Source organism: Lathyrus oleraceus, chromosome 3, assembly GCF_024323335.1.
Source record: "Lathyrus oleraceus cultivar Zhongwan6 chromosome 3, CAAS_Psat_ZW6_1.0, whole genome shotgun sequence".
Lineage (NCBI taxonomy): Eukaryota > Viridiplantae > Streptophyta > Magnoliopsida > Fabales > Fabaceae > Lathyrus > Lathyrus oleraceus.
This window is the reverse complement of record NC_066581.1, coordinates 317,774,086-317,789,159: the sequence shown is the minus strand read 5'-3', so window position 1 is coordinate 317,789,159 and position 15,074 is coordinate 317,774,086. Positions and strand designations below refer to the sequence as shown.

The 15,074-nt window shown below is 34.8% G+C and overlaps 1 pseudogene; it reads left to right on the top strand.

The window, feature by feature from the left end:
- LOC127127371 (uncharacterized) overlaps nt 1-15,074 on the top strand; it is a 158,366-nt pseudogene that overhangs the window by 108,703 nt on the left and 34,589 nt on the right.

Here is a 15,074-nt window from a genome sequence, read left to right as displayed (position 1 = left end):
GCCAGCTTTCTCTCGAATTCTTTCTTGCCGACATTATTCACGTCAGCCATGAAGTACCCTTGGTCGGCCTCGATATTTTCGACCACTCCATATTCTCTCCAAATCACCAATCTCTGATGTGCTGAAGACGGTACGGCTCTGACACCATGGAGCCATTCTCTGCCAAATAACAAGTTGTAACTTGGCTTGGCGTCTATCACCATAAACAATGTCGGTCTAGTTATTGAACCCACCGTGATGTTCACCATAATCACACCCATGGTGCTTTTCGTTTTTCCCCTGTAGTCCGACAAGACCATGTTATTGGATCTGATGTCAGTATCATACTTGCCAATCTTCCTCAGAATATGGTGCGGCATGATGTTGACAGTGGCGCCACAATCGACCAAGACTTTGTTGATAGTTACGCCTTCCACTTTGGCTCTAATCAACAATGGTTTCAAATGATTTTTCATAGTCATCGTGGGCCTTTCGAAAACTGCTTCTTGGCTTTCAGCAGAACCATCGTTTAGCACAAAATAGCATCTTGGCTGGTGCAAAGCCATTTCTTCAGCGTCAGCATCGTCTACCGACTCCTCCACTTCAGTCACACAATTATATTCTTGTGGTAGAATTGACACCACATTGACCAAGATGTCCAGGCTTGCTTCAGACTCTGAATTGAAGTCATCAGTAACTTCATCAGAACATTTCTTAGTTGGTCGAAGGACATACTCTTTGATCCGTTCTTTTGCTGCTGTGTCAACCTTCACAACAACCTTCTTTCCAGCATTCGCCCCACTGGCCATGCCTCTTCCAGCTATTCCTCTAGCAGCCTCTCTTTTGGCCTGCTTATGCCTCTGGAAGCGTCTCCATTGATTCCTCGACATGGGGTTCTTCCCCAAATAATTTTCAGAGACATGAGTCCTTTTTTCAGACTTGAACTCACACCTGTAATTAATTGCTAAACCTCATCTAGCAGCAGCAACAACCCCTTGTGGGGTCTCTTGTTTTTCCTGAGGCTTGACCCAAGTGCCTCTAGGGACACTTGCCGACGGTACAAAGCTCCTAGGCCTCGCCTGAGTATTTTCCACAACCTTTTTTGAGCCCCTTTCATTCTGGTGCTCTCTGGTCGACCCGTTTCTTTTGCTCTTGCCCAACTGCAGCTTCTGGAAATTTTCCGCGGCTATTTTGTCGGTGACAGCACCACATCTAGGGCACATGCAAACTTGTGAACCCTTGTTCTTGCAGCGATACAGGAAGCCTATCAAGTCTTCATCAGCCCTTGGGTAAACTTCAGCTATGTCGATATCTGGGCTTTCACCAGTTTGCTCCAGCATGTCGGCCTCATCGTATTCGGTGATCTCGACCATGTTAGTCTCGACTGGCTCCACGAATAAAGCTTCCTCCTGGTGGAGAGGGTCAGCGTCGATCTTCATTCTGCGGCCAACAAATTTCAGCCTGCCTTCTTGAATCACTTTCTGAACCAGATCCCTGAAAAGGTAACAATTAGAGGTATTATGACCAAGATAGTTATGATACTTACAAAAACCCTTTTTCTGTCTTTGTTCTAATGGTGGTATTTTAGTACCAGGCGGCACCACCATTTGACCATTTATGACTAACAGATCAAAAATTTCCTCACACTTTGTCACATCAAAAGTATAAGTTTTCGAAGGGAATTTTGGATTGTTTTCGACAGGATTTTTTCCTTGCACAGGAAGTAATGATCGACACTCGTAGGCAGATCTTGGCTTTAACTCAGCCACATCAATTTCTAATTCGGTCGATGAAGCATAATCAGCCTCATATATTGGATCTGTCACATCGTAGTCGACAAACGCTACTTTTTCTTTCTTAGCCTTATTGTGTCAAACTTTTTCTAACCTTCGCTGTTCGAGATGTCGAACTCTATCAGCCAATTGTGGCATACTTTTCACAAAAGTTGGGTCTATTTTCTTCCTAATGGAATAATCTAACCCCCCTGCAGCCATCTGAACAAGTTCATGTTCTGGCACTTGCGTAAAGCACCTGGCCTTTAATGATCTAAACCGATTCAGATAATCGTCGATGCTCTCAGCAAACCTTCTCTTGATACTAGACAATTCTGCCAAACTAATTTTAGAGTGTCCTTCGTAAAACTGTTCATGGAACTTCTGTTCTAAGTTGACCCACGAATCGATTGAACTTGGGGCCAAAGAAGTGAACCATGTGAAGGCAGCCTTAGTCAGAGAGGAAGGAAAGTTCTTTACTCTCAGACACTCATTATGAGCTAAATCTCCTGACTCTGTTAGATATCTGGCAACATGCTCTATTGTCGATTCACCAGATTCTCCCCCAAACTTAATGTACTTGGGCACTTTCATTCCCCTGGGTGCCTCGGCTTGGAGAATAAATTCAGCCAACGGGGAGGCGTACAGTGGCCTTTGCAATGTGGCGCCCATACCATTTCTAGCCATAATCCTTTCGACAATAGTTGTCAAATTAATTTCTACTGTTAAGTCTTCTTGTCGATATTGATCGACAATTTGATCAGCATCCTGGTGTCGGTTAACTAATACCATCTGGTTACGTCCTGCGACTCCTGATTCAACGCCTTGATTTTGCTGGGGTCTAAGGATTTGTCCTTCGTGGACCGTCTCATCTTCTGCTGCCCCTATCTCCATCTGAACAGGAACAGTTTGCCTAACCACTTGTGCCATCTGTCGAGCCGGTGCCCCCAGAAAATTACACAAGCGCGTCAATTGATTCGCCACCTGCCTATTTGTTTTAGCAGATTCCTGTATAACTGGATTAAAAATTGTACCCATTTGATTGGTCAACATATTAACCAACTCATGGTTACTATCATCCATATGTTGTCTCAACACCGCTATTGAAGTGTTCGACAGCGGCATGGTTCTGTTCTGAGTATTATTCCTAATGTTGCCCCCTTGCGCTGATCCTTGCAAGGATGGATTTGTGTTTTGAGCGTTGTCTGAAAACAATGCTGCACTTGATGTCGACTGATATCCTGGCATTAAGGAATACGACATTCCATAAAGAGGATCTGTGGTGCCAAAGCGAGGCACATAGGTCTGAATGTCGTTATCGTTGATCCTGAACCCCCCGGTGGAGGTAGAGGAATTGATGTTCCAACCGCACCTGTAGTCGACACCATTGAGGCTGCACCTGTCATCGGTGGCAAAGTGGCAACCTGTGAGACTACTGTTTCCGTAGTGGATAAAGTTCCTCGTGGTACTTCATCTGTATTGGAATCTGACATTTTCAAAGTTTCTCGTGGCTTACTATATAGTTTGCCACTTCTAAGTTTCATGTAATTTCGCAACTGCGCTAGCACCGTCCCACCGGGTGTGTCATGTTTACTGTGGAAATTGGTAAACAACCGCTGGTCTTCCCTAGGCCTTGAGACTAAGGGTTACTTGCAGGATTGACCAGTTGATCCTAGGACATGTGCTAGTGCAAGTGTGGCTTATTCAATTCGACGGAACAACTTTGTGAGAAACGACTCCTGACAAAGTATTGAACAAGCGCAGGTTTTTCCACACGAACGGTTTAAACGACGCTATAGCCTATGGGTGACTCGTGACCGACAGCGCTACAACATTCAAAAGACGTACACGACGAACACGCTTTTGGTGAACTCTATTATCGTAATAGAATCAGTGTCGACAGCGTAGACGACAACATAAAGTGATAACTCGAAAGTAAATGAAATTAAAATAAAATGTTCAACGGAAACAATTGAAAAGTAAGGAAGTTGCATTGAAATAAATGTGGTGATTCACGTACATAGCACTCTTAAAAACTCTTGCTTCCTCGCACTGGGAATGAGAAGTTTCTTATAAGTGATTTTTAGTACAAGGTGAACACCTCGAGTCCCTCGTGGGATATCCTATTTATACTAAACTAAAGAAAACTACCTACAGGCTAAAAACTCCTAAAAACTAGCAGACGTCGTGCCACACGATCTACAAACCGCTCTACCCACGTTTTGCAAACTGCTCTATATTCTGGCGCTTTTATTCTTCTTGTAACTGCTAGTCATTTTCCAATTTCAAATTTCTCCCGCCCAGATATTTAGGGCGACACTGTCTTCTAGGTGTTTGGCACGATCCAAAATTCTTTAAGTCCCAAGCTTCATTTTAGTCGACGGAATGGCCTGTCGACCAAACGTGCTTCTTCTGTCGGCTTCATCCCTTGATGACTTATTTTTTTCTCAACTCTTGCTTATCTCAGGCACATTTTCATCCTTTGATGGGGTATAAACCCCAAATTCACAAGACCCTTTCACCAATTACGCCTTCAACATGCCTTAGAGATTTCTCATGGTAACAATGTGAATAGGGATGACCGGAGAAATAATGTTCTCAAGTGTTAGTGTGATAGACCATTCAATCTTGATGATCAGGCCGAACTAAAGGTAGGAATGAAAGAGAACCATGGAAGATCTCAGAGGTATGTGTTTACAACTTTATTTTGTTGATGATTTGTGACTTGATGTTGTGGTGATAAAATTTTCTTAAGGGAAAACAACAAGCTCAGTTTGGAGTTGCGATCAATCATCATTTATGTTAGTTTTGATATTATTTGAATGTCAAAAGCAGGTGAATTATTGTGATTTTGGGAAATAATTTAAGTGTAGTTTGGTAGATTTTTACAATAACTTAATTTGCTAAGATTTTAATAATTCTAAGCTATTTTACATGCTTGAGGTAGTGGTTTATGTGTTTGCAGGGATGAAAGGTAAAAAGGAGCTGAATCAGAGAAGAAATTGAATGACAACGCGTGAAAAAGAGGAAAAAGGAGAAAAAATAAAATTTCATGCCCATACGCGTATGAGACCTCTCATACGTGTATGGCCACTCAGCATCACCCCTAACGTATGCGTAACAATAGGAGGGGGATGAAAATCAAGTATCTGCTAATACACGCATGAGACCAACCAACCATGCCCCCTATATGCAGCAGAAGCCTTACGCGTATGGCTCCAACTGGGCCATATGCCATACCCTGGGCCATACGCGTATGAGTTAGTGTAAAAAGTGCCCATACGCGTATGACACATCCCAGATCTGAAAAAACCTAAAATTTGTCTATTTAGCTGGAAAACACGAATTTCTAAGGGTTTGACGATTTTTTAGTACAAAGATCGCGTTTTAAAGGATGGAGTACCGAAGAATTCGTGGTGGATCAAGATTTTTATGAACTTTTGTGATTGAAGACCTCTTTTCTTCCATTGATTTATAATGTTTACACCTTTTATCATGTTTTTCTTTACTATTACGAGTAGCTAAACTCCCTAATGCTAGGGGGTGTCCCTGATTCAGATTTATGATGCAATTTTAGATTTTTATCTTGTAATGACTTTGATTTTATGATATTTGACTTATTTACCATTTGTGCTTTATATTTTCTCTTTCGAAAAAATTGAGATTGATTTGTGGTTAATATTTAGGCTGGTCCGCCAGTGTTAACGCTTAATTGTGAGTAATTCATAGTAGATATCATCTAGGCCTAGGGATATCCCGTGGAAACCAGAATATTATTGATTAAAATAATGCTTAATTTCATCTGTAATTTATTATGGACATATGAATTAATTTGAATGATTAAAGGTTTTCTCATTAAGGACTTAGGAGTAAACACCCTTAAGAATTGGTAGTCAATGTTATTGAATTAAATTGTGGCAATGTTAATTTGATGTTGTTGATGAATTCAATCATACACCTTCCCTAACATGTTCACTGATAAACTTGTAAATTGTTCAATTGTTTTCTTTACTTTCTATTGGATGTTATTTTCTACTTTTCAAACCAACAATCGAAAACTCCCAAAGCTTTTGTTTAACTAATTTAGAACCCGAACTTTGTATCGTCAAGCAGTCCTTAAGATCGATACTCGGTATAAATTTCCCTTATTACTACATTGAAAGATTACTGCACTTGTTAATTTATCGATCAGAATATACAGAGTTATGATGCCCTTTCCGTGATAATAACTTAAGGACTCGCCTGTGACATGTGATATCATTAGTCAAAGGATAGAAAATACTTTATTAAATTTTGTTAAATTTTATTGATGTCACTGACATCATGCATTCGTGTAACAACTAATTGCATAAAATTTGAATAAAATTGCTAAATTTAAGATTTAAATTGTTGGATTAAGATCGAATGATGACATAATTAGTGAGTGGATAATACATGTGGTAAGCTATCATTGTAAATCTCAACCTATTATAATATCTGAAATCCCAGAATAAAAAAAAGACTTTCATAAAAGTTTAAGGAATAACTACAACTTAAATATTACTCCCTCTATTTTAAAATAAATATCATATTAATAAAAATGATTTATTCTAAAATAAGTGTTTTCAATATAATTTTAATTTTAATCTTTGAATTATATTTTCTAATTAATACTCTTAAACTCTGTTTGTTAAAAATAGTGGTTGATTGATAAGCTATCTAATAACTTATATCTTATGCCTAATGACTAATGATCGATAGATTATAGCTTATAACTGATAGCTGATAAATTATTTGAAGTGTTTCATTTCAAATAAATTAAAATTTCAAATAATTAATAAATATAAAATGTTATAATTATTTGTATTTAATATATAATTATTGTATTTTAAATTTAAATAAAGTATAAATGATAAAAGTGATTTTTAATTAAAATAATAAGGATAAAAATGAAAGAAAAAATAATAAGCTATAAATTATAAGTAAAATGTTATTTAAAATAGCGTTTAAAAAATAAGCTATAAACTAATAAAATAAACTCTAAGTCCGTAATAATGAAAAGACCGTTATCAAACAATTTCTTTTATATATGAATTTCTAAACTATAATCTATAAACTATAATTTATAAATTAAAAAAATTTGTGCCAAATATAATCTTAATTTATTATTTTTCCTATATTGCATTAATGGTAATTAAAATATATCAATAATCAATAAAGATAATTTAATAAAATTGTTATTCTATTTCATTTATTACACGAAAGTCAAATATAATATTTATTTTAAAAGGAAAGGAGTAATAAGATGTAGCAGTTTCGTGAAGGACAAACAAAAAAAAACAAAAAAACAAGAAAACAAGTAGGGAGGAAGCTAACTTGGTTGGCAGGATATTCTGTGAATCTTCCTTCATTTGTAAGTGCACTTTTCAAGTACATTTATTTAAGGAAGTTTCTACGTTTCTACGTAACTTTTTAATTACTACCTCTACTCTTTGTAAAAGAAGTGGAGAGGTGTTATAATTTTTTATATTTAAAATATTTATATTTATTATCCAAACATGTTTCATGATTACGTGATAAATATAATTTACAAAAAAAAATTGAATACGGTATAAAATATGTCTAATTTGTGTATTGATATTTTAATACTATCTTCTTTTTTTCGTTTCAAATTTTAATATTTAATTGTAAAAAAAATATTAATAAATACTTTAAAGAACTCATCAAAACTTGAAATTGTAAGTTTTTTGAATGAAGATGACACAACACAAATTAATGAACAGCTTCTTTGTTCCATAATAATTGTTGTATTTTATAAAATTATTTAGTCCTAAAATAAGTGTTATATTTTAATGTTTATCTTCATATTATACCATCTAATTAATACTCATAATTTATTATTCTCTTATTTTGCATTACATTTATGATAATTCGAATACATCAATAATAAATAAGAATAATTTGGTAAAAAAATTTTTTTTCCGTTTATTGTATTTTTTAATCCGGGTGAAATGACCAACTATGACAATTATTTTGAAAATGAGAGAGTAATTAAGATGGTGATCGAAGTAGTTGAAGTAGTCGGTGACTCTTGAAATTTTTTATGAGTCAAGGTTTTGTTAGTCATGTGACTTCAAACATAAGAGTGAATGAATTGTTTTAATTGAAAATCGAAGATCAATTATAAAAAAAACAGTTATAAAAATATTTAAATTAATTTTATTAATTAAATTGAGATTAAACACTGAAGTAAGTAAAAGAAATAGAAGTGGGGAGATGAAGAGAAAGAAATATCGCGTAAAGAAACAAAAGTAATGGAAAATAGAGAAATAATTAATAGAGAACATACACAAGAGATTTATACATATTCAACCTAATCATTTGACCTAATGAGTTTTCTCTTGAGTTTTTCACAGGTTATGCACATGAACCTTCTTACAATCAAACGAAAGTTTTTACACAAGTTAACTTTAAAACCAACTAGAGCATTTCATAGGTTGAGCTCAAGAACCAACAAACTGAACTTTACACATGTTGAACTCAAGAACCAACAAACTGAGCTTTTACATAGGCTTTGTTCAGGATTCTTCAAGCAAAGCTCTTACTAGGACCTACAACCAAACTTTTATAAATGATTAAATTACAACATCTATAAAATAATTCTACATAAGAATCACACTCTTGGATACAACAAATCAAAGCACAATATCAATTACAACAAAAATCTCACAAGAGCTCTTCGACCTTTTGGCACTACAACAATCTTCGTGAAAAGCAAACATGAAAATATATATAGTACAAAAATATAAGGTTTTCAAAAAAGAAATGATTTATGGACCGTTTTAACATTTTAATCGATTAACCCTACCAAGTAAGTGATTTAAACCTTTCAAAATATGACAACCTTGATCCAAAAAAGGAAACCTAAAATGACTATATATGTTAATTGATGAAAATATTTTCTAATCAATAAAGAGGTCATTTACCTTACCATAATTGATTGGACTGTGTGTGTGTGCGAGTGCGTGTGTGTGCGCGTGCGTGCGTGTGTGTGTGTGTGCGCGCGTGCGTGCGTATGTGTGCATGTGTGTGTGTGTGTGTGTGTGTGTGTGTGTGTGTGTGTGTGTGTGTGTGTGTGTGTGAGAGAGAGAGAGAGAGAGAGAGAGAGAGAGAGAGAGAGAGAGATTGTGTGTGTGTGCACGCGCGCGTGTGTATGCAATGTGCGTGCGTGTGTGTTTGTGTGTCTGTATTTTAAATAATCACTCAAAGACACGAAGTGCAGGATAAGGCAAGCTTTCACACTTTCACAAATTCATATTTTCGAGTTCCCTTGATGGATACAACCATGACTTAGCACTTCAACTAGAACTTGAGTCTTATGACTTATGATGCTTGAGATATCTTCTTGATCAGGTATCATCATTAAAAACTTAATTTTATTAGGTAAAATTAACTCCCTCTGTTACATAAAACTATAAACACCCACATGCCATTTAACTTATAGGGTTGTTGTTTTCAAAGGTGTTACTTCATCAGTTGTCATCATCAAAACCTAATCGATGGTCATACCTGCAAGTACGTAGAATCAGATATTTAACTGTAAATTATTGGGCACTATAGGTCATAAAGGCTATATAATCATGTTGTAAACATCAATTTAGCTCTAACTCACACTCTAGACATACTGCATAACTTTAGTTTTCTTTGCAATTCCATTTCCTTTGTAATTTGAAGAACAAGCTTTGTTGCTTTTATTTTCTGCATATAATGACAAGTTATATAATTCTTTCCTTTATTTACTTGGTCTTTTACTTTATGCAAAATGTGTAAGCTTATAATTAGTTTTACATTTCCTATTACCACGAGTGAGTAATTTCATTATAGACTTAGGATCATGAGGATTGTCCAAACAATGGACATCATGCAGACTTTTAGTTCGAATTATGTTATTAGAAAATACACGATTTCTTTGAACTTTTAGTGTTTTTCACATATATCTATATGAAAGTAGAAAAGCGTAAGATATTAGTCGATATTATGAAAGGTGAGGACTAATATTCGAGCTAAAAGGTCGAACAATTAAATCAGAGCCACAATAGTGTCTCTGATTTGATCGAGAAAAAATATATACTTTTAAAAAGATAACTTTTCTTAAGAATTATAGACGAATGAATCAACGTTATGAAAGTAGGTTATTCATTGGTTTAGAGTACAATCACATGCTCTGAAAGAAGATGTGGTTATTTTAATCTATTTTATTTCTGGAGTTTTTGAGTTCTCGTTATAGAGAAAAAATGAGAGTTTACATGAGTAAGTCATAGAATAAGTAAAAATCAATAATCCAAACAATCTCTAGCAGAACGATATTTTTACTACTCTTGTATAATCATATGCTTGAGATCTATCATATACTAGTATAATGACTATATAACTTATTCTATTTATCCAACTTTATTTTTTTTGTCAAAATAAAAGGTATAACTTTAGCTTTACAAGTAAGAATATCATTTGGCATCATTAGTGGGCAAAACAGTCGTGATAGTGTTGGAGTGAAACAAATGTCTTTTTCCTTAATATGCTTTAGTACATCTTTGATTAATGAAGTTAGTGCCTCTTCGATTAATGTAGAGGTGAGAGTGGTCTGAATCGTATATAGGACAAAATAAATGGGCCTCTACAACCATCATTGTCCCTAAATATAATTATGCCCTTGATTTAAGATCAGTTATAGAGTTAATTTTGGTTGTTGTTAAGTGGTGGAAGAGATATGGAACACAAACACCAAATATATAGTTGCTTACCATTAAAATATTGAGTTTGAACGTAATTAGGGTAATTTTGAGCATATAAGTAGTTGATGCTTGATATTGAGAGACAAAGAAATATATGGTATAAACTTCATAGTTTTGGATGGTCTTAATGGTATCATTCCAATTTTTGACCTTAGTAGTTTTTCTAGAAAGCACATTATCACCCTTAAAGTTCAAAATGTTTTGTCGAGTGCCCTTTTTTAATAAAAGTGTTCAGAACATGGAAGTAAAGTCTAACATGACCATAAGACTAAAATCAGTTTTTTGTTGTTTGCAAATAACACATGATTAGAATCCCCCCTCTATATATTTCTATTGATGGGTTAAGCCAGTATATATCAATGGTAGAGTATCATATTATCGTTAGATATCACCTTATGATAATCCTATTTTTAATTGATGAGTTATGTCTTGTTTTTCACAAGGAGCGCTTAGATACCTTTAGGGAACACTCAATTAATTCTAGGGAGCTTTCGAGCTTCAAATACCTGAATAAATTTGTTAAGGGTGTTCTTTTTCATAAGGAATGAGTATCTATGAAGAAATAGACACCTGCTAAATTCTTGATCGGCCCACGAGAGGGAAAATCAACACTTAGGCCGACAGATGTTCTCGTGTACGAGTGAATAATAGAGAAACATTCATATGTAAACTTTGCTAAGGTTTACCAACTTGAATGACTGAGGACAAAAGGTTTTACTATGGGGAAATAATTCCTCAAATTCGCTTTAAATGAAGTGGCCAAACATGAAAGAACATGTTTTGACAATCAATATCATTTTATACCTTTTTCATTCTACATTTTTAGTTTCCTACCACCATATGCAGTGGATATTTTATAGAGTATCCAAAGGCTCATGCATAACAATGTTGTGTCTCCTAGGACTATAGACGTAGTGTTTAAGATGTTTGATTTTACCATTCAAAAAGGGGCGGCGACACCGTTTGTTACATGTTTGCCTTTTTTTATGCAGTCCTAGAACATTAGATGTTGCAAAACTTGGTTTCCATTTAAGTACAATGAGGCTTTGAAAAAATACCATGATAGTGATGATGTGATTGATCATATGCTCATAAATGATATTGATACTAATATATAGTGGTCGATTAGAGTTGAATATGGTGAAGTACAAACTCAATTGGTTTGGTTTTAATGATTAGGATCTATCTTGGTTAAATGTTTAAATTACAAATAGTATTGTTGAGCATATAATCCACACTATGAGGCAAACATCATTGTAAAAGTTTGTTGCACCTCCCTGCCCTCCACCTCCTTCTTCTAGATATATCCTAAAAATAAATAAAGTGGTGGTGAAAGAAGACATTCAATATGTTGATCTATAATATATCGTGAAGCATGAGTTCACAACATATTGCAGAACAAGAATGGAGTTTGCTTTGTCATAATTCACAATAATCACTAGATTTTGGGTATCTATATAGATATCTTTCATCACCACATTACTTATTTATTTATAATAGAAGATGTTTTATCAAAATATTTTCTAAGTTCCTTAATCATGCTTCTGTAGGTCCGATGATACTCACATAAATTTATTTCCTCATAAGTCATCCTTCTCTGACACCACCTAAAGTAGTCCCTGACCAGAACTATGGGAACCTTTGCCTGAACAGGAAAGAAAAAGTTACTTCAGTAGTTGATAACATAGTCTAAACACATACCACCTAATGGGTCATTGCCTTTAAGGGTTTGATGATAATGTAGTGATATTTGAAATCCTCAAGGGAGTCACTGAAATCCTAGAAGATCTTAAATGGATTTTCAAAATAAAATTTTAAAGAAGACGAGAAGATGTTTTAAAATTTTGAAGTACGCGTGAAGGTATTAAAAGGCATGGATATAAACCCCCAACAATTAGGTAACAACTAAGGAAGTGCATGAGAAATATGTTTCAAGAGTCTCTCATTCTAATTTCAAGAGGGGATATAAGTACATCATCTCGCAAAAGATAATATTGTACAAAGGGAATACACAATTTGGGTATCAACTGCATATACGCTCACCAATTGTTGTAATGTCTACACCCTAGTCTGCAAGGTTCCCCAATTCCAAGAAGGAACTATACAGGTAATGTTCAAATGGTTCATACTATATATAGGGTGTCCTCAAATATTTTTGTGTATGTGAAGACGAAGGATAACCATTCATGGGTTCATGATCGCTCCACTAGGGGGTATTTGAACACTTTTCCTATTTCTAATTTGTTCACACAAAGAATGGGCGAGTCCAAGGAAAGGTTCCATCTACCCACCCTTTAGGATCCTAGAACCTACTTTCCCATTACACGAATCATAAATTTAACCGGGTTATTCCAAAGATTTTACAATCAACATTAGTTGATCACTCTCATCCCTCAGATTTGGTGTTAGCACCTAGGGTAGCGCCACCATCTATTCAGCCAGACGCAACCAACATGCATTTAGTTTATCACCACCTAGGGTAGAAATACCAACTATTAAAGCATAAGTAGCCAACTAACGTTCATATCATAATACCATACAACATAGGAATACCTATGGCTATGAATAAACACCACTATAGGTGATAAACAAAATATAGCTAAAAAATGGTAGTATATCATACATAAATAAACACAACAAAGTTACTATGAGTAATAGATCAAGGATTTAAAAGAAAATAATTGAGCAATTAAAGAAAGACGGAGTTTTTTTGCACAATGGAATTATCTAGGCAACAAACAAACTCGATGTTAACTGAAGCTCTCTGTAATAAAATGACAAAATACAAGAAATGCTGAAGACGGAAGCAAAGGAAAAATGATGGTAGTATAGCAAAAACACAACAAAGTTAGTATGCGTAATAGATTAAGAATTTCAAAGAAAAGAATTTATCAGTTAAAGAAAGATGAAATTTTGTTGCACAATGGAATTATCTAAGCAACAAACAAACTCGGTGTGAGCTGAAGCTCTCTGTAATAAAATAGCAGAAATATAAGAAATGATTAAGACAAAAACAAAGGAAAAAGGAATAACGTAGGAAGGATCCCCGTGTTATACACATTCCCAACTGATCCAATAATATCAAAAGCCAAAAGATTCAATAATTATGAGACTAAGAGTTCAAAAGTCCGCAAAGGCCCAATACATTGATGATGTGTCATTTCCAAAAAGAAATTTTAATTTTCGTAGAAATCCTCATCACAGATTAACCTCTGTAAATTAATTATTGTGCGCCTCACCCTAGGACACATGAACTCCGAGCTAGGAGCAATGTGGTAGAAGGGGAAGACCTAAAGGTCGAGATAAGTCCATATCATGCTTTGATGATGAACAAAAATAGGCATGGAGGAAGAAGCAAATGTGGCATTCGAGTCCCACAAATTTTAAAGGGCGAGAAACATGTGGCATCTATCACATAAGCTTCTAAAAGCAATGGACGAATCTTGTGATAAAGCAGTGGTTATGACCAACAACCCAAATTGCAACTCACATTGTTGAGTTTCTCACTCTTGACAATATTTGCATAATTTAATTAAAAGAAACCTATTTTATTATGTATTTATCTAGTTATGGTTGGTTGCATAAGTGTTAATATATGGTTATGATTATCAGTGGTGAAAAATATATGATCTTATGATTACTGAAATTTAGGACCATGCTTACGTTGAGTGAGTCGTCGTGACAAATGTAAAAATGAGATTCTTTGGTGGAGATCATTTATGGTTTTTTAGTAGGGAATCCACTGAGATGTAATCTCATCCCATTTCGTTTAAGTTTTCTCTTTAGATAAGCAGGTTTCAAAGGGTAAGAAATTCATTAGTTAAACTCATTGGAGCGGAGAATCTTTATGATCCAACTTTTGTATTACTATTTAAGTTTTTTTGTGCAAAAGGTTCTTTGAACCATTTACCGTGGAACTTATGTATCTCGTACATTAGTTGTAATATCTTTTGTGAATCTTGAGCTAATGAATTAGTCAAGTGTAAACATTTTATTTTTCAAGTTAGAATTTACAACATGTAATACATGAAGTAATGTAATTTCAATTATCCTCTATCAATATGAAACTCCAAGAATTATATTCTAAACAATTTAAATTTGATGTGTTAGATTATTAAATGTGAGTCCTTAACAGCTAGTCCTAACCTGCAATGAAAGATAAGCATGTCCATATATGTCGATGGACACATTACTGCCATGAAGTCGATGATAGGCCATAATCTGACTTAGTTAGCTAAGACTTGGAGAAAACTGTTTAGAACTAAGTTAAGGCTGAAGCCGTAGAAAATCGGGTCACCAAAGTCTTAGGAAACAAAATAGATCAGAAAATAGAAACTCTTTAAAGACATCTCAAATCAATGTTGACCAGCCTCTGGAGACCTTCGGATATGACATATGTCTCAAAAACGATTATATAATCTTTAAATCCTAAGACAAATATATAAATTATTCAAAATCTTAAACATCACACTCACCATCTCCCTTAATTTGATCGTTAAAGTGTTTGCAGATAGAATTCCTCCAAAACTAAGATGCTTATTATCACCATCTT